The following is a 19623-nucleotide window of genomic DNA, read 5'->3' as shown; positions in this document are numbered from 1 at the left end:
CACATCATTCTGCCTTTTAAAACAACAATTTAATGTCAACCTGAGGGCCATTATGGTATATAATGGATTGTTAGTGATGTGAATGAGTGGCAGGTTCTGGCTGCCCTAAGAATTTGTAAAATAAATTATGATCTTTTGTGCTTTAAACATACGTGTTCCAGGATGGGTATAGCAACTTATGCTGATTTGGAGACCTAGGCTATGAAGTTGGGTTTGTTTGTATATGGCATTCAAGTGTTAAAAGTGTTAAATGACATCCACAAGGGTGCACATTTTGATTTAGGCTGCACCATGATCTGATTGAGGTATACAAAATTATAAGAGCCATAGACAGGGTAGATCACAGAAATCTCTTCCCCATGGCAGACGTGTGTACAACTACAGTATACATGTTTACAGAGAGGAGTAAGGGGTGTTTAGATTAGATTCCCTACAGTGTGGAAAGAGGCCCTTCAGCCCAACCAGTCCACACCGACCCTCTGAAGAGTAACCCACCGAGACCCATTTTCCTCCCACTAATGCAGCTGACAGGTATTTTTAAGTTCATGATTACATGAGCAATTTAGCACAGCCAATTCACCTGACTTGCACATCTTTGGACTGTGGAAGGAAACTGGAGCACCCAGAGGAAACCCACCAGTCACAGGGAGAATGTGCAAACTCCACATAGACAGTCTGCCCGAGGCTGGAATCGAACCTGGGACCCTGGCGCTGTGAGTCAGCAGTACTAACCACTGAGCCATCATGCCGCTGGGGGGATCTGAGACAAAGACTTTTCACCCAGATGATGATAAAAATATGAAACATGCTGCCTAAGAGGATGGTTGAAGCAGATACTCTTGCAACATTAAGAAGTATCTGAATAAGCACTTAAAACATAGGACATAGTAGGTAATGGACCAAGTTCAAATAAATGGGATTAGTGTAGTTTGGTACTTGCTGGTCAGCATAGACATGGTGCGCTGAATGGTCTATTTCTGTGTTATATTACTCTATGACTCATGTTGGTGTAGGTGTAATTGCTTGTGCAGTGAATTGTTGGTGGAAATATGCAGAGAAAGTATGTGGTGGAGATAAAATCCCCTCGTAACCATATACGTATGAGCACACAATCAGCAACAGGAAGGAACTCTTACCAGAGTTACTTGACCATCATTTCTTCACCTGTAAATCTATGTCTGCTCTGATTGTGCATCCATCTCTACCAGCTCCATTGGGTGCAGCCTCACTTCACACATCCTTGAACAATAAGCAGAAGGTTCCCATGTAAGATGAAAGGAAATGACATCCCCCGAAGACACCAGCATTACTTTGATGCTCAAAACAATGAAGTGATCATGAGCCAGCTGCATCGCCTGGCAGGTATTGTTAAGTTCATGATTACATGAGCAGCACATCACTTCTTGTCTCATCAGCAACCTCAACCAATTTCTGTGGCAAGTCAATTATGAAGAAATCAGCAAATGCTGCATGTTCTGCCATGTCACATTGCCTTGAAAATACAAATCACATTACCATTCAATAAACACTAACCTCTAACACACTAATACATTGTTGCCTCTGCAGGCCCTACTCTGGGCCACTTGCGCTTTGTGTCTTCATCACACTCACCTTCTTGATGTATATGCACTGCTTAGTTAGATTGGACTTCTTGCGTATCTAAAAGGATAAATATACAATGGTAGGGTTGTAAAACTGAGAAAATAATAGCCACAAGGTGACTGACTGTGTGGAGTTTGCATGTTCTCCCCGTGTCTGCGTGGGTTTCCTCCGGGTGCTCCGGTTTCCTCCCACAGTCCAAAGATGTGTTGGTCAGGTGAATTGGCCATGCTAAATTGCCCATAGTGTTAGGTAAGGGGTAAATGTAGGCATATGGGTGGGTTGCGCTTCGGCGGGTCGGTGTGGACTTGTTGGGCCAAAGGGCCTGTTTCCACACTGTAAGTAATCTAATCTAATCTAATTCTTACATTAGTAGCATCTCATAAATCTGAACAGAAGGTGGGGTAAGGACTGTTAGGAAATGAATTATCTTGCTTTGCAATAGAAAGGCAAATATGTTCATTAGTCTGCTATAAATGTTTGTCGTCAGTGAATACCTGGCAAAGCATAAGATACCAATGTGAAGCTTGCAGGAGTGGTGGGGTTGCACATGAATATTAGTGATTTGTGATTGGTTGCAATTGCTGGTAGCTGACTGATGAGAGTGTGGTGAAAAGAACAGTAACTGAGGTAAAGCCAGCATTTCAACAAATACTCTCAAACCTTGGCCACTGCTGTATGGCTCTATGACTTGTGAAATCCACTGAATTCCTTGTGGCATTGCATCCATGGTTCTTGGAGTTTGACACCTGGCATTCATTGCCATGACTGTCTTCCCTTTGCCTTCTGAGTATGCAGCTAGTGAGCCTCCTGTCCCATCTGTGTACATAATGCATATTTCCTACTTTCACATTCCTTACCTATCTCACCAAGGCCTCAAGTGCAGCTTATCCTTTCCCATGTTATCAAACATGGTTATCGAATTTAGTCCCCATATAATCCTAAAAATTATTATAATGTGGAGATTTCAGACAGATAATGAATGGTTATTGTGATTCATTTGCTTGATTTAATTTTGTTATATTAATAAAAAAAACTGGTACTGTTAAACTATAATATTCTGCAAACATTGTAACATGAGAGAAAATTAATATTGCTTTGATTTTGTTGTGTTTTGGACTTGAATTTGACTGAGCTACACAAAAAATGTCCACATGATGGCACTTTCTGTATACGCAAATTATGTGAATAACTATCTAAAGTTTCTGATACTCAAAACCTGTCAAATATTGACCAATTGTTGTTTACTTAGTTATGATACACATACAAATCCCTACTATGCTACTGAAATCTCTGATTTGCATGCCATCTGTAATATATTATTTGTGAACATGCTGGTTACTTGGCCCCACTTCTTTCTTCTTGTCTTATGAAGAGTTTATCTTAAATTATTTGGTTTTGTTTCTAGGCAATTGAAAATTGTGAAGTTCAATCCTATTCCATATTTTCATCTGCAAAAATAAAATATATAGCATTTTGTTTAATGATGTAAAAGTATTTTGCTGAGCCATACAACCTTAATTTACCCTCATTTGTTGCATATTTTTGCAAAATGCCGAAAAGAAAGAATGTAATCAAAAGTAGCACCAATATTATTTTTGGAGAATGGCATATTTAAACTCACAAATATACAAATGAATTTCAAAATTTCTGTGTGTTGTCTATCTAAATTGGATTTAACATTTATTGTGGTTTGCATAAAGTGGAAGTCTTGTTGGAGACCAGTTTACATCCGGACTACATCTAATTTTTATTGTTTTGGACGGCTCTTGGTAGGAATGTTCTTTGAGCTAGATGATTTTCTGGAAAATGCTTGTTGCAGGTCTACAGCATTAAAGTAGGGCACCAGAGAACCTAATGCACATCACTGCTCTCCCAAAAGCTGTGCATGAGAGTGTTTGATACTTCAAAATAGACTAACACAAAGTGAACAGATCATGGAAGCTGCTGGGGTGATAGGCACAAAACTTATGTTGATAGACTAAAGAAGTGAGACACTGAGTAAGACAGGTATATGAAGTAGTTTTTCTCTCCATATGGTTTGTTTCAATGGAGAGCTCATCATGGTTCCATCCTGAACCTTTTGGTTATTCAACAACTGGATTACCAGCTGAAGCTGGCTGCAGTGTTAACAGCACAATCTTCCACAACTGAGCCCTAAAATGGTACTAGCATCCCTATGTACACCAAAATACCTTAAGATAGAAACATCATTAGACATAAAGAAAGAAGTGGGACAATTCATATTCATGCATGATATTTTATAGGTGGTGTGTAAATCAGGGATATCAGTAGTAGATAAGTAGGGCTTTGTGTTTGTATCAGAACTAAGTAAGTAACAACTGATCAAGATATAGCAAGTTTTATATATGAGAAGGGTTGACTACTGGATTTAGGTGGGTACTCTGTCTTGATTCCATTGTGTATCAAAACCATATCTAACCCAATCTTGAATAATTCAATTAACCAAATTCTACGTTCTGTAGAAGAAAATTGCTCATGTCAATGACCCTCCAAGAGAAAAAGTTCCTGCTTCATTCCATTTTAACAAAAGAGACTCCTTATTTCAAAACTATGTTCCTTAGTCCTTGTGTCCCCTAAAAGAGTACACATTTTCTTGGTATCTACCTCATCAATATCCTTCAGGATCTTACACCTTTCAATAAGATCATATCTAGTTCTTTTAAACACTATTATTTAAAAGCTTAACCTCACAAACCTTTCCTCATAAGATAAGCTGCTCTTCTTTAGGAATAAGTACATCAACCTTCACTGAATTGCTTCTACCACAACTATATCCATTTTTTCAAACAAGGAAAGCAAAACTGAACACATGGTCAACACATGGTCTCACCAATGTCCAATAATGAACAGCAATAAAATTTTCTTAATTTTAAATTCCACTCACCTTGCAATAAAGGTTATCATTCCATTTGCTTTCCTAATCACATGCTGTACCTGCATACCAAATTCTGTGATTCATTACCAGAACACCCTATGTTGGGGACCCTCTATATCTCAGGGTACTGCAAGCTCTCTGAACTTAAGTAAAATAATGCTTTATATTTTTCCTGCCAAAGTGGACAAATTAACATTTTCCCACTTTAAACTCCATCTGCCAAATGTTTGGCCACTTACTTACTCTATCTATATATCCTTGTAGATTCTATACTTCATTTGTATTGCCGGAAAAGCGCAGCAGGTCAGGCAGCATCCAAGGAACAGGAAATTCGACATTTCGGGCACAAGCCCTTCATCAGCACAAGGCCTGATGAAGGGCTTGTGCCTGAAACGTCGTATTTCCTGTTCCTTGGATGCTGCCTGACCTGCTGCGCTTTTCCAGCAATACATTTTCAGCTCTGATACTCCAGCATCTGCAGACCTCACTTTCTCCTCTATACTTCATTTGACAACTTACTTACCTATATTGTTTTGGATTGAGTGATCCTTCTTGAGAACTGTTCTGAGGAAAGGTCACTTGACCAGAAACATTAATTCTGATTTCTCTCTACACATGTTGCCAGATCTGCTGAGCTTTTCCAACAATTTCTGTTTTTGTTTCTGATTTACAGTGCCTGCAGTTTTTTTTATTTTTATTTTCCTTCTTAGTGTCAGTGGCAAACTTAGATACCGTACATTCAATTCTGTCACTGAAGTCAGTTACACAGATTGTAAATTGCTGAAGCCCAGGTGCTAATTTCTCCATTAGTTACAGCTAACTAATCTTTTATCCCCAATTTCTGCTCTTTGTTAGCATCCTTTCACAATGCTAATGTGCTACTCCCTGCACACAAGGTCGTATTTTGTGCAGTAACCTTTGATGTACACCTTATCAAATACCTTTTGAAAATCTAAGTACACCACATCTGTAAGTTTCTCTTTGTCCACTTGTTACCTCCTTAAAGAACTTAATAAATTAGTTAAACACAATTTCCACTTTAGGAAAGCATTTTGACTCTGCCTGAATTTTTTTGAATATCCTACTGTAATCTCCAGTGCACAAGAAAAGTGTTTTAAATGCAGTGCCATCAAATATAAAAGTGAATTTGGGAAGCGATGTTCAATTGTACAAGACGTTGCTTATGAAACTTTCAGGGTTGGGCAGAAGTAGGCCATTTAGCACATGGAGTCTATCTTGCCATTCAATGAGATAATGGCTAATTTGATAATCTTCAACTCCACTTTCCTGCCTTTTCCCTACAACCCTTGATTGAATGTGTTTACCTCGGCTGCGAATATATTTAATGATCCTGCTTCAGTAGCTCTCTGTTGTGACAAATGCCACACATACACTACCTTCTGAGAAGAAATTTCTCCTCATCCATGTCTTAAATATGTAATCCCTTATTCTGAGATTAAGCCTTTGGTCCTATGCTCTCCCACTAGGGGAAACAACTATCTTGGAGAGTCCCATAAGCAACTTAAAAGTTTCAGTAAGGACCCCTTTCATTCTTCTAAATTCCAACAAGTATAGGCCCAACCTAATCAAACTCTCCTCATAAAACAGCCCCTTCATACCTGGTATCAGCATAGTGAACCTTCTCTGGACTGTCCCAATACCAGTAAATTTTTCCATATGTAAGGAAAACTGTTGACAATATTCCAGCTGTGTTCTGACTGGGGCCTTGTATAGTTTTAGAAAAACCTTCCTACATTTATACTCAATTCCATTTGAAATAAAGTGCAACATTCCATTTGCCTTTCCCATTACCTATTGAACTTGGATGCTAGTTTTCTTATGATTCATGTGCAGGAACTTCTAAATCCCTCTCTTCTGTAGCTTTCTGCAATTTTTCTCCAGTTAAGTAATATTCAGCTCATCTCTTCTTCCTGCCAACGTGCATAACTATATATTTCCCCACATTGTATTCCATTTGCCAAGTTTTTGTCCACTCACTTAATCTGTCTATATCCCTCTGAAGACTCTTTGTGTTATCCTTACCATTCACCTTTCCACCTGTTTTTTAGTCATCTACTTATGTTACAGTAGGGATATTGTGTAAATTATTTTTGGATTAATGGAAAAGCTGGAGTGAAGATTTACCAGAATCGCATAATAGTTTAAAGAATATAGCTTTAAAATGATGTGTATTATATGTTATTCCCTTGCCCACTGAATTTTTCTGGAAAATCTCATGAAAGCTTTCAAAGCAGGAAAGGTTTTCATACAACACTGTTATGCCCTAGGAGTGACATCTTACAAACACAAAAAAAATTGAAGAGACAATGATCTACTTACATTCAAGTATCTAAAACACATTTAAATTGTACTATTAACTCCATGACTGAGCCTTGGGGATAGATGTACCCTCATGAGACAATGCTAGGCAAAGTGTACATGTCTAATATTATTGAAAATGACTATTTCTGGTTTATTCACAGTGTGTCACATAGTTTCTTTGTTACATTTTTTTTTCTGATGTAGAATGGCTTTTTTTTCTTTCTAGTGACATGTTGTTGTAAAGTAAACGAATTGTATGCCCTGGCAGCAAATTTTAGTAAAGTGCACTTTATAAAATTGTGGCACTAGAATCAAACCTTTGCCCTGGGCTCTTGCCAGTCTCAGAGCTGTAATAAAGAATAAAACAAAATCAGTCAGCAACACGAATAAATATTACAAAGATTGACTTTGGTTTTGAATATACAAATACCTTCATAATAGATCAGAACTGGGAGTTTTTTAAAAAATTTAAATAATAACAGAGACTTTTTTTCAGCTTATGTAAAAAAAAGTAAATTGTGGGGTCTCTATAATTTACCAAAATAAACTAGATTAATTACCTCAGTTAAATTCTATCACATTCTTTAAGATGATTCTTTTATGCACATTCAATTGAGTCAACTGGACCCCTAAAGATGCTACTTATAGTGCCGCAAGACCTCCTTCTATTTATTACAGAATCACCAAAGTCTTACAGAGCAGAAGGAGGACATACAGCCCATCATAGGGTACCAACAGTTGATTCAACACTTCTTCCTTATCAATTTGAATCCTTCTTGTGACAGAGATTTCCTCCGGCCCTATGGCCTTGGTGGCATCTCCATGCTTAGTAATGGCAGATGCAAAGTATTCATTCAGCTCAGTTGTGTCTCCTGTCTCCATGTATGCATATTTCCTTCTCTTATTTGCTTTCTCACTTTGTCTCTGAACCTCTGTATTCTTCCTGGTTCTCAATCGTATTATCTATGATACACCTGCTACAAACATTTTTTTTCTCTTTATCTTAACTTATACTTCCTTTGTCATCCAGGGAGCTCTGGTTTGTTTGTCCTCGCTTTCCCATATGAACGAGTATACTATAACTGTACATGAACCATTTTCTCTTTGAAGGAAGCCTATCATTCAGCTATTGAGTCATAGAGTCATACAGCATGGAAACAGATCTTTTGGTCCAACTTATCTGCACTGACCAGACGTCCCAATCTGCCCTTGTCCCATTTGCCAGCATTTGGCTCATATCTGTCTAAACCTTTCCTATTTATATACCCATCTAGATGCCTTTTGAATGTCATAATTGAACGCACTTCCACCATTTCCTCTGGCAGCACATTCCATACACGTACAACCCTCTGCAAGAAAAGGTTATTTCTTAGGTCCTTTTTAAATCTTTCCCCTCTCACTTAAACCTATCTCCTCTTGTTTTGGATTTCCCCACCCTAGGAAAGAAGATCGTGTCTATTCATCCTATCCATGCCCCTCTTGATTTTATAAACCTCTATAAGGTCACCCCTCAGCCTCTGATGCTCCAGAGAAAAAAGCCCCTTCCTATAATTCAAACCCTCCAGTCCTAGCCACATCCTTGTAGATCTTTTCTGCACCCTCTCAACTTTAACAGCATCATTCTTATTGAAGGGTGACAGAATTGTATGCAGTATTGTAAAAATGGCCTCACCAATGTCCTGTACAGTTGCAACATGACGTCCTATACTCAATAATCTGACCAATAAATTTAAGTGAGCCAAACACCTTTACTCCCCCACAAAGATATGACCCCCCTCCCAATAGATGTGAAGTTGTGATTTCTTCATGTATCTACCTGTGACTTCATTTTCAAGGAACTATGCACCTGCACTCCTAGGTGTGTCTTTGTTTGGCAACACTTGCCAGTGCCCTTACATTAATGTGTAAATCCTGTCCTGGTTAGCCTTACCAAAATGCAGCATTTCACATTTAGCTAAATTAAACTCCATCTTGGCTCATTGGCCCATGTGATCAAGCTCCTTCTGTACTCTCAAATAACCTTCTTCACTGTCCACATTTTGGTGTCATCTGCAAACTTAACAATCATATCTCCCACATTCACACCCAAATCATTTAAGTAAATCCTACCCAACTCTGTTCTGGCCCCACTGAAGGCAGATCTCTGCCAATTGAATTTTCTTAATCCATCATCATCTTGAACCTTATGATACAATGACAGCTGTCTCCTGCATATCCTCCCACTGACACTACGTTGTTTTACCACAAACAAATCAATACACCTCATTTACGTAGAAGTCTGCTATAAATTTATTCAGCATTTAACTTCTGTAAGATGCAAGAATCCCAGTTGCAAAAGGCTTTTTCCTGTTACATTGCTTGCAGCCATACTCAAATCACACTTCAGAGAAGCACAACATTTCATTTAAGAATGTATGGATCAGACACTGACACCAACTGAAGACAAAGCTGTTTGTTTCAAATAAAATGATAAAATCATTCACGTTGTTCTTGGCAAGGATGTGTGAATTTATAGATACAGAATAGGAATGAGGTTTAGAGAATCTTATATAAAGAGAGTTTGGAGAAAATTGTTCATCCCCTTTGTGCTCCTGAATAGAAGATTTCTTCTCTCAGACTAGTTGTGAATATTTCTTGCAACCAGAGACAGTTTGTGCCCTTTGCTTACTTGGCTGCAGTCTCTCTTTCTGATTTAAACTTACTGCAGCATCATTGAATCATAGAATCATACAGTCTTGAAGAGGCCCTTCAGTCCATTGGGTTTGCACTGCCAAATATATTGCTAGCGACTATGGAAACTATTATACTTATGGAATCTATACAATAGCAGAAGACAGAGGTAATGATGATGTGATGTTGAATTTTACCAGTAATCAGGAAAGTGTTATTTCATGGAGGCTTTTTTTTCCATGAGGCCTGATGGGTTTCTTACACTGTTGTTCCAAACTCACCTCAGTACTTATCTGTCATGCTGCTATGGTGTCCCTTCTTTCCAGTGCTATCCCAACTCTCCTATTCACTGTAGCCAGAGCTACTTGTCACTGGATTCCTGGCACTGTACCACATTTAAAAGGCTATTGTGTCATGTGGTGGCAGTTTGGAGTTACCATTCACAGTTAAAGAATTTGTCTAGTCATAGAAGACAAGGAAAAGTTAGCGTCGACTTCACAGACAGGGACCTGGAGATCCTGCTAGAGAGGGTCATCCAGAGGAAAGCCATTCTCTTCTCTCAGGACTGGCAGGATGGCAAGATACCTGGCCCTGCCAACCGGGTCTGAGTTTGTCAATGTGATCTCCAAGGTCCAGTAATGCCAAAACAATGTCAAAGACTTTCACTGCTCTGCCAGGGTAAGGGTCACCATATTTTCTCTATCCTCTTATCATTCATTCTCACCCATTCAATTGTACTAACCCTGTTTGGTGTCTGTGCTGCACGCTCATTCTTTCAGGACATCTTATCGTACTTCTTTGCTTGCACTAGCATTCAAAGCTGTGCTACTCACTACAAGCAAAAGACTTTGTGAAGTCAATAGCCGGTTCATTCATTTTGCTGACATTGAGGGAGAGATTATCATCTTTACACCACGCCACTAAACATTCTATTTCTTTCCCATGTTCTGTTTCTTTGTTATTTAAGGTGCTTGTAGATGAAGTTAGAAAAACAATTGGCCACAGTTGTGATTGTACGGGCAGTATAATAAGGGACTGAATACACATCCTCGCTGGGTGCTTGTGGAGAAGATGCTCTTGCCTAGTCTCACGTATAGGGGTCTGTGAGTCAGGAAAATGAGGATCCATTTGCAGAGCACAGAGCAGAGACCCAGGTTGCAGGGTTTGGAGATTAGTTTGGTTGGAGTTACTGTACTAAAGGTGGAGATGTAGTCAATGAGTAGAAGTCTGATGTAAGTGTCCTTGTTATCCAGATGATCCAGGGATGAGTGTAGGGCCAGGAAGATGGGGTCTGCCACGGGCCTATTGTAACAGTAGGAAAATTGCAAGGGATCGAGGCAGGCTGGGAGGCTGGAGTTGATGTGTGCCATGACTAAGCTCTCGATGTGCTTCATAATTATATAGGTCATAGCCACTGGTTAGTAGTTATTAAGGCATGCTACATGAGTCTTCTTTGGCACGATGGTGATCTTTTTGAAGCAGATGGGCACTTCAGATTGCAGCAAGGAGAGGTTAAAGATGTCAACGAATACTCCCACCAGCTGGTCTGCACAGGATCTGAGTGCATGGCCAGGGACTCCATCCAGGCTAGTTACTTTCCATGCATTCACTCTTAAGAAGGCTGATATGACGTCTGTAGCAGTGACGGTGGGAGCACATGCATCCGAGGATGTCAGGGCAGATGACATAGTTTCACTGACTTTCTGTTCGAAGCGAGCGTAAAAAGCATTGAGCTCCTGAGGAAGGAATGTATTTTTGTCCGGTATTCTGTTCTACTTTGCTTTGTAGCCCGTTATGTTGTGTAGGGCCACAAATGGCGGGTGTCCATGTGATTAGTCTGTATTCTTTCTTGGCATCTGTAATGGCCTTGCTGAGATGGAATTGGGATTTCCTGTAAAGGTCAGGGTCGACTGTCATAAACACCACACACCTGGACTAAAATACTTCTGTCATTGTGAGTATTTTATAAAATGTAACAAAGTGGTTAATATCATTCTGCACTTTCATTGCCAAATGACATCCCTGCATTACTTTCGCCGCCGCTGTATTTGCTTTTATTTCCCTAGCGCCACACGATGGCAGTGTCTGTATAAATAGAGGAAATAATGAAAGTTGCTATATTCTAGATCAGCGTGGGCTTTCCCAGAGTTTTAGACAGCGCCTGGGAAGACAAGAGTTCGACTTAGCCACACCAGAAACCATTATTAGGTACGTGAGTGACATAGAAGCAGTTCGACATAATTGGGAACTCCTTTTTAAAACAAACTTTCAAGACGATCACTGGCACATGACTCTTAAATAAGCCTAAGATGTAACATTTAAAGAGCCCTTCTGGTGAATGTATCTGACGATTCTGGGTTGCAATTTCAGTTACCTAGTTTCAATTGTATTCCTACTTCAGTTAATAATAATATCGTTTAAAGATAAATGGACAAATCAAGAAAACCTGAGAGAAATTATTTCATTTTCTGGGCCGGAATCCTTGTTTCAGTTTAACGCACACAGACTGATGTCCGTTGAAAGGCATCTTCACGGTAATTGCTTTTCATGACATTAAAGAATCAGTTCCGGAATCATAGTTCAGGAGCAACACTTTATGACAAACAATCGCTTCACTAATTCGGCGTAACATATGGAGTGTGTTTATTTGAAATTGTCAATGCCCACCACAGGATGTTCTTATACCTTCCAGCCTGGTTTGGCGCGGAGCCAAGTGACGAGAAGGTCACACTGAGGACTAGCGGTTCTGCAGACTGATGTGTTTCCCTTTCTCCCCAGTGAAAGCTGCTCTGCATGGCCTCTTTGGCGACCTTCAAAACATTGCGGGCTCTCGCTGAAGGTTCCCTGGATCTCCAAACGGCTTACACCTACTACCTCCGGCGTGGGCTGCAGCAGTCTAATTGAAATAAAACCTGATTCACCAAACACTGCGGTCGAGACACAAGGCTGGAAACTGAGGAGCTAGTCTGTTTTCAGATAGTGCCTGGCCGATGAGTTTTTTTAAAAATTAAATGTTCCAAGATTTCTTTGTCAAAACGTTCTTTCCCAAAACAGTATTAGCTTGCAACCTAACTGAAAGACAAACCAGATGTACGTGCGCTGTGTCGAAGTTTAACAAAGCGATAAGATGAAGCTGCTACTTACAACTGTTTTTCTAACCACATGAAACAGACTAACGCAGGTCAAACACCAGTGCAATATTGTTTAGAACATGTCTAGTTTGTACATTGTTTTATTTTTATTTGTTTAAATGAAACGGAGAGTGCAAAATGACCCCAACATCCAATGATTTCAGTCGTCTCCGTGCAGCTGACGCCAACAGAGTTGTTGTTGCTTATTGTCCCTTTGGCGTTGTGGTCATGGGGGCGTACAGAGACACTAATGCTAGCGCTACCATCTTCCAGTGAATTTAACGCTCGTGTCTAGGTACGCGATCCCTATATATTAATTGCAATCAAAGAAATACAGGCTAGGGAACTCGGAGAAATAAATATTGATGTCTTGAAAACAGTCCAAATTACCGAGGGGGACGTGCTGGAAGACTTAAAAACCATAAAGGTGGATCAATCTCCGGGAACTGATCAAGTATACCCCAGCACTATGTGGAAAGTTAGGCAAGACATTGTGGGGTCTCTAGCAGAGATATTTGTATCATTTAGAGTAATGTGTGCCCGAGAACTGGGCAGTGGCTAATGCTGTGCCTTTATTTAAGAAGGGTGTAACGCGAGCTTGCTGGAACCATAGATCTGAGAGTCTGACATGGGTGGTGGGTTGGTTGTTGGAGGAGATTCTAAAAGATAGGAATTACATGCATTGGCAGATGCAAGGACTGATTAAGGGTATGATTTGGCGATGCTGGTGTTGGAATGGCGTGTACAAAGTTAAAAATCACACAACACCAGTATATAGTCCAACAGGTTTCATTGAAAGCACTAGCTTTCGGAGCGCTGCTCCTTCATCGGGTGGTTGTCAGGAGCAGCGCTCAGAAAGCTAGTGCTTCCAAATAAACCTGTTGGACTTTGACCTGGTGTTGTGTGATTTGTAACTTTGATTAAGGATAGTTATCAAGGTTTTGTGCATGGGAAATCTTCTCTCACAAACTTGATTGAGTTTGTTTGAGAATGTAACCATTGATGACGGCTGTATGTGACTAGAAAACCTTAACCTTAGAAAAGGTTTCACATGGTTGTTGACTAATTGGTGAAATTAGATCACATGGGATTCAGGGAGAGCTTGCCAAATGGATAAACAATTGACTTAACAGTAGGAGACCAAGGATGGTAGGGGAGGGTTGTTTTTTGGACTGGAGGCCTATGGCCAATGGTGTTCCACAAGGATTGGTACTGAGTCCACTTTTGTTTGTAATTTATATAAACCAGTTGGATTTAGAAGGCATGCTGAATAAGTTTGCAGATGACATCAAAATTGGCGGGATAGTCGACAGTGAAGAAGGTTATCTCTGATTACAAAGGGATCTTAACCAATTAAACTAATGGATTGAGGAGTGACAGGTGAAGTTTTATTTGGATAAATGTGAGATATTGCATTTTGGAAAAACAAACAAGGGCACAACTTTTACAGATACAGATAGGACCCTGGTTAGTGTTGCAGAACAGAGAGAGACCAAGGTGTTCAGGTACATATTTATTTGAAAGTTGTATTACAAGTAGACAGTGTGCCTTCATTGCTCAGACCATTGAGTTTAGGAGTCTGGACATCATGTTGAGATTGTACAGGACGTTGATGAGGCCACTTTTGGGGTGCTCTGTAAAGTTGAGGTCACCCTGCTATAGGAGTGATATTATTAAATTGGAGAGGGTTCAGAAAAGATTTACCAGTATGTTGCTGGGACATGAGGGTTAGAGTTATATGGGGAGGCTGGACTTTTTTCAATGGAGCATAGGAGACTGATTTTTAGAGGTCTATAAAATCACAATGGGCATAAATAAGGTGAATAGCAAGGGTCTTTTCTTGGGTGTGTGAGTTGAAATGTAGGTGCCAAATTTTTATGGTTAGATGAGAAAGATTTAAAAGGGGCCTGAGGACAGCTTTTTTTCACACAGATTTTAGTATGGAATGAACTGCTCAAGAAAATGGTAGATGCAGGTAGAGTTACAACGTTTAAAAGACATTTGGACAGGTATGTGAATAGGAAAGATTTAGAGGAATATGGGCCAAATACGCAGGCAGGACCAGTTTTGTTTGGGAAACTTGGTTGGCATGGATGAGAAGGACTGAAGGGTCTGTTTCTGTGCTGTATGACTTTATGATTCAATCTGATTAAAATAAATGCACAAATTGTTACCGACCATTTCTTACAAACGTTTATACAGCAATAGGTCAAATTCGTATCTTTGCTTTTTAGCGTCCTCTGATTTAAACCTTCGCTTATGGTAAGGCTGAAAAGCATAGCCTTTTTTTATGGTTTACAATTTATTTTAATTTTACAATATTATCTCAAATACGTTTATCTTATGGGACCTACAGGCTATAATTGCTTAATGTCATTTTAACCTTCAATTGTAAACCAAAAGCGCACCACAGTTCGATTGAACTTTCTGCCAAGTTCTGTAAGACTTTTCATTTATTTAATGTTCTTTGATATTACAGTCGCTTAGAACGGGTAGTGCAAACCCCGTCTTACACTCACCGGGGTGCTTGGTATTTATCTAGCCTGCTTTTTACTGGTAGCACACAATGTCTTGCAACTAATGCTAACCCGTTATCCTATTCTGTGCGACCATAGCTCACATAGACCGTGGATTTGGCCAGTAATAAGTGTCCTTGGGGGAAAAATGCGCAAACCTCTTCCTGTTGGGTTTTAACTTAAAAGCATTCAAGCTCAAAGTACTCCCAGCTTTTAGTCAGTCCCGTCCTTCTAATTTTGTATCTGTTCCCTTCGTGATCGAGTTTAAACGTTTAAATACACCCTCCCCCCACACTGATAAATGTAGAGATTAATTTCTGTAGTGTAACTTAACAATTGACTAATTTTTTTCATTGGCACAGAGATATATTTCCGCGAGAAATGCTGTGATATCCTCAGGTTATTTAATAGTTTATGCTGGGACTTCCACTGGAATATAAACAGTTAAATTGTTTCTCATCCGTTCTAATTTCCATCATATTTATTAAGAGCTTTTCCAACTAAAAACGATGTCTCTTCCATGGTTGTGACTGTGTTGAGCTTTTTCCTCATAAAAAATACATTCCAACAGTAATAAACTGCCCCCATGGACTTGACATTAAAGATGACACCATCTTAAGTGAAAAACTAATGCAAGAAAGCGATGCTACCTGTACTTTCACCGAGTTGAATTTAACAATCTGAAACACCTCTATGGTAACTTTAAAATATGGCCATGGCAAATTATCAATGTTTTCCCTTTTGAATGTGAGCTGAAGCACCAAACTCAGTGCCGTTCAAATGTCTTGTTACTATGAACAGAGGCTGTGGGCTGGCCAGTTGCTCCTCTTTTAAAGAGAATCTGCAGCATTTGTTGAAGTTTGCTCGATGCTGGGCTCTGCTATGCCAGTTTCACCCTGACTGGACCCCATCACTGCCCCCTCCCCTTCACGTGATCCAGAAGACATGCGCACAACCGGTCCATGAAAAAAGCACATCTGCATTTTTCACTGACGTAAGTACGCTGTGTAGCACACATCGGATTGCCAGATTGCAAGTCTAAACTTGGCTGAAGGCCGGTAGTCAAACCGGGCTGTTTCATAGACTTTGTTATATTGCCTGCCTTCATTCTCCAAGTGTCCTAGGGAGCTGGGTACGAGCTCAGCTACTCTGGAGAGCGGAGTCAGTCAAGGAAAGAAATCTTAGGTTGCTTGGTGGTGGCTGATGGCATCCCGGTTTCTGCCAAGTCAGTAACTTCTGTAAGCTCCCCCCCCCCAACACATTCCCCCCCCCCCCACAACCATCCAACCCCCCCCCCCCCCCCCACCCTCACCACCCCATCCCCCCATCCCCCTTCCAAACTGCAGCATTCTGTTCTGGATGGAAATTACTCTTGTGGTTTCGAGAGAGTACAATTGATTGGTACGGATCGCCAGTGTGCACGGTCTATTGTTTGAGAGCTGCACTTAGACCCGTCCCAGAATGAAGATGAAAACGGTAAAGGCGACTCGTAATGTTTTACCGACCCTTTTGTTTATTTCAAATTGTCGGTTTTCTGCTGAAGCTGACTGCAGATTGTGTTGTAAATGAGTGGGATTGGACACTACAGCAGACACAGTTTACCCTTGTTTGATCGCTGAAAATGGACTGGACGGGAGGAATCGTTTGGGGTCTTTTTTTCTCGCGAGTATCTGTTTCTAACCCCTCATTCAGCAGATACTGTCCTCGAGCATTGGAAAGTGATATAGTTCCATTTCTTGTAAACGCTTGTAGGGGAGTAACAAACCCCGTCCAGAATAGTGTTCTTCGATTTAATCTGCACCTCGTGTGATTTGTGAGGGGAGGTTTAAAGATGCGTCGATCCAGCTAACCGAACGCTGGGAGTTAGACTGTATAGAAAGCAAGTTATATAATTATATAAAAAACAGAAACCAGCCCGAAATGTGTGTGAGAAGGTGCAGACTTTCCAATACTTTCATTGTTGCAGAGACGCTTGTTTTTATTTGAGCGGCCGGTGTAATGTATTTGGGCTAAATGCCAACTGTCTGGGTCACACGCGTTTTATCCAAATAGATTTAGTGCTGCTGTCTGGGAATGAGCTGCTGAATGTTACTTCATATTGACTGTACGGAGCCTATTCCATTTCCTCCCCATGTATGCAAAGTTTTAATTTCCCTTCAGTTTTGACACTGAAATGCTGACGTTGAGTAACCAGCTGTGTGCTGTGTTTTTGTACTGTCTCGCCTCTTCGTAGCTCCTTCACTGAGAAATCTGGGATTGTCCAACCGGAATCTTGACAGCTCCTGGGAAACGCGCTCGGTTACGGAGCAGGAAACCGAGCACAGGTTATTTTAAAAATAAAAACCCAACACGACTGGTGACGTTCGCACAGAGTCCGGTTTTGTGTCCCTGGCTTGGTGATGCCTGACCCGAATTTGGTGAAAAGGAGGATCCCACCAGAGAGCACACGGCTCTATCATTTGTGTTTAATTTTAAGGAGGTCAGATATTAGGAGCTGCGGAGCCCTGCCGAGAGCTTGGGGTGATGGTGGGGAGTGGGTGGGGGAGTGCGATCAGGGGGCTGCTGTTCTTTCTCGGTGAACTGCTAACCCACTCAATGCAAGAAGCGGGTCTTGCCACTTCGTTTTAAACGGGAAGCCGCGGATTTTATATCGAACTGTGCCCCTCCCCCCCCCTTCACTTCCCTAGCAACATATACAGCCACTTGCACCAAAGTTTGGAGTGTGTGGTGCGCCCTTATCTTCAATCTCTAACCTTTTACGTTCCAGGAGAGACCCACTACACTCCAGCTTTCGCAGCCACTTGGGTAGCGTGACTTTTATCGGCCTTTTGTTTCCACTTAGTTACTGTTCACTTCAGTGCCCCAGCTTCAGCTTCACTGGGTTAGGATAAAAGTTCGACCAACGTAGAAAAAAAATCATGATTTAGGGGCTTTCAAATAAAACACCCTACATGTTCCAGTCCCTTTGTTTCGCCAAGTCACCAGATCTTTTTGCATTGACTTATATGAGAGCAATATCGCCAATGATAGTTAAATTTCAGCTGGAAATCTATCCGGCTATTAACATGTGCGGATAAAGTATAATGTCAGTGAGAAGGCTCGCCTTTTCCACCTCTTGCTGCTTCCTTTATAACAATGGGATCTTACTGGAAGTCATGGTCGGGTGGAAAACCCGATTTGCTTTAGTCTGAGGGCTAGCCTTTTGGCTTGGGGGAGGCTGAGACACTGACTCCAATGTTAACTCCAATGAAGTGATGCAGGTCTCGCCGCCTTGAAAGCTTCCCTCTGCACCCCCCCCCCCCCTCCCTGTGCTCGCTGGAACTCTCTCGGTGCCGGCTGGGGGGAGTGTGGAGCTAGCTGCAGGTCGCTCTCAGGACATGGCCGGTGTCCCGCTGTGACCTCGCTCGCTTTGGAGCGGGGAGAGACCGCCCCCTGTCTTCCGAGACTCGGGGCTCACTCCTGGTGCTGTTTGCTCCTTATCCCATGGGCCACACTATCCCCACGCACTCTGTCCTCTTAACGTGCCCTCCCCTCCTGGTTCTTGTTCACTTTACATATTTCCTTTATTTTGCCCTAGAAAGACTTGCATTTACATCATGCCTTTCATATCTCAGGAGGTTTCAAGAGCTTTATAACAAATTATGTACTTTTGAAAGGGTAGTTACAGTGATAATGAAGGAATATTGATTTGTACTTATTAGCTTCGCTATGGCCCAGATTCTTTCTACCTGTTCTCATTTTCTCGCTGGTCTCCCTCTCTCTCGCCATCGACACTTCCTTTCCCATTGCTTTCTTATTTTCCACCTCTTTCTGATTTGCAATTTTCCCATTGCCATCTGTTTTCCTTTTTGCTTTCGTTATTTTCCTCAGATCCCCATTACTACTCATTCATGTGTTCTTCTGACACCTGTTTCTCTACACTTTGTTCTTATTCCTGCTTCTCTGCCTTGTTCATGTGCTGGTTACTTGCCATCTTCCACTGCTCGGACAGCTTCTTAGCAAATTCTTACATTTTGAAAACAAATTTAACGCAGAGAAAATCCCATCATCTCTACTTTTGATTTATCCTCAGTAATTACCTTTATTTGCTTTCATTCATTTATTTCCTACACCCATACTTGTATTCCCTTTTCCTCATGTCTTACTTCTTTCCCCCTCCCCTCTTCCTTTTTCTGCTCTCCTGCCTTCTCTCTAAAGCTTACCCACTCCTCTGCCTATCTTATCCCCTCAACCCCGTCCCTTTTGTTCCTCTTTTATCTGTTTCAGTCTCCCCTCCCTACTTCCAGTATTGGGAACATAGGAACACGGGAAATAGCGCCAAGAGTAGGACATTCTGCCCTTTGAGCCTGCTCCACCATTTAATATGGTCATGGCTGACCTTTCAACTCAGTGCCCAGTTCCTGCTTTTCCCCCACATCCTTTGTTCCCGTTAGCTTTAGGAACTGTATCTAACTCCTTCTTGAAAACATTCAGTGTTTTGTCCTCA

General features: G+C 41.0%; 1 protein-coding gene across 4 annotated transcripts in view; it reads left to right on the top strand.

Moving 5' to 3' along the window:
* The window catches only part of adamts6 (ADAM metallopeptidase with thrombospondin type 1 motif, 6), a 326411-nt gene that overhangs the window by 5529 nt on the left and 301259 nt on the right, over positions 1 to 19623 (top strand). The window contains exon 1 of one of the 4 annotated variants that reach the window (XM_060823790.1): positions 16491 to 16613. The exons of the other annotated variants lie outside the window; for them this stretch is intronic. The gene's annotated coding sequence lies outside the window, so the exon portion shown is untranslated. Of the gene's footprint in view, positions 1 to 16490; positions 16614 to 19623 lie in introns of those variants that run through there. 4 annotated transcript variants of the gene reach the window in all.

The sequence above is a fragment of the Hemiscyllium ocellatum genome, chromosome 1 (genome assembly GCF_020745735.1).
Source record: "Hemiscyllium ocellatum isolate sHemOce1 chromosome 1, sHemOce1.pat.X.cur, whole genome shotgun sequence".
In the NCBI taxonomy this organism is placed as follows: domain Eukaryota; kingdom Metazoa; phylum Chordata; class Chondrichthyes; order Orectolobiformes; family Hemiscylliidae; genus Hemiscyllium; species Hemiscyllium ocellatum.
Note: the sequence above shows the minus strand (reverse complement) of the source record. Positions and strands in the feature narration are given on the sequence as shown.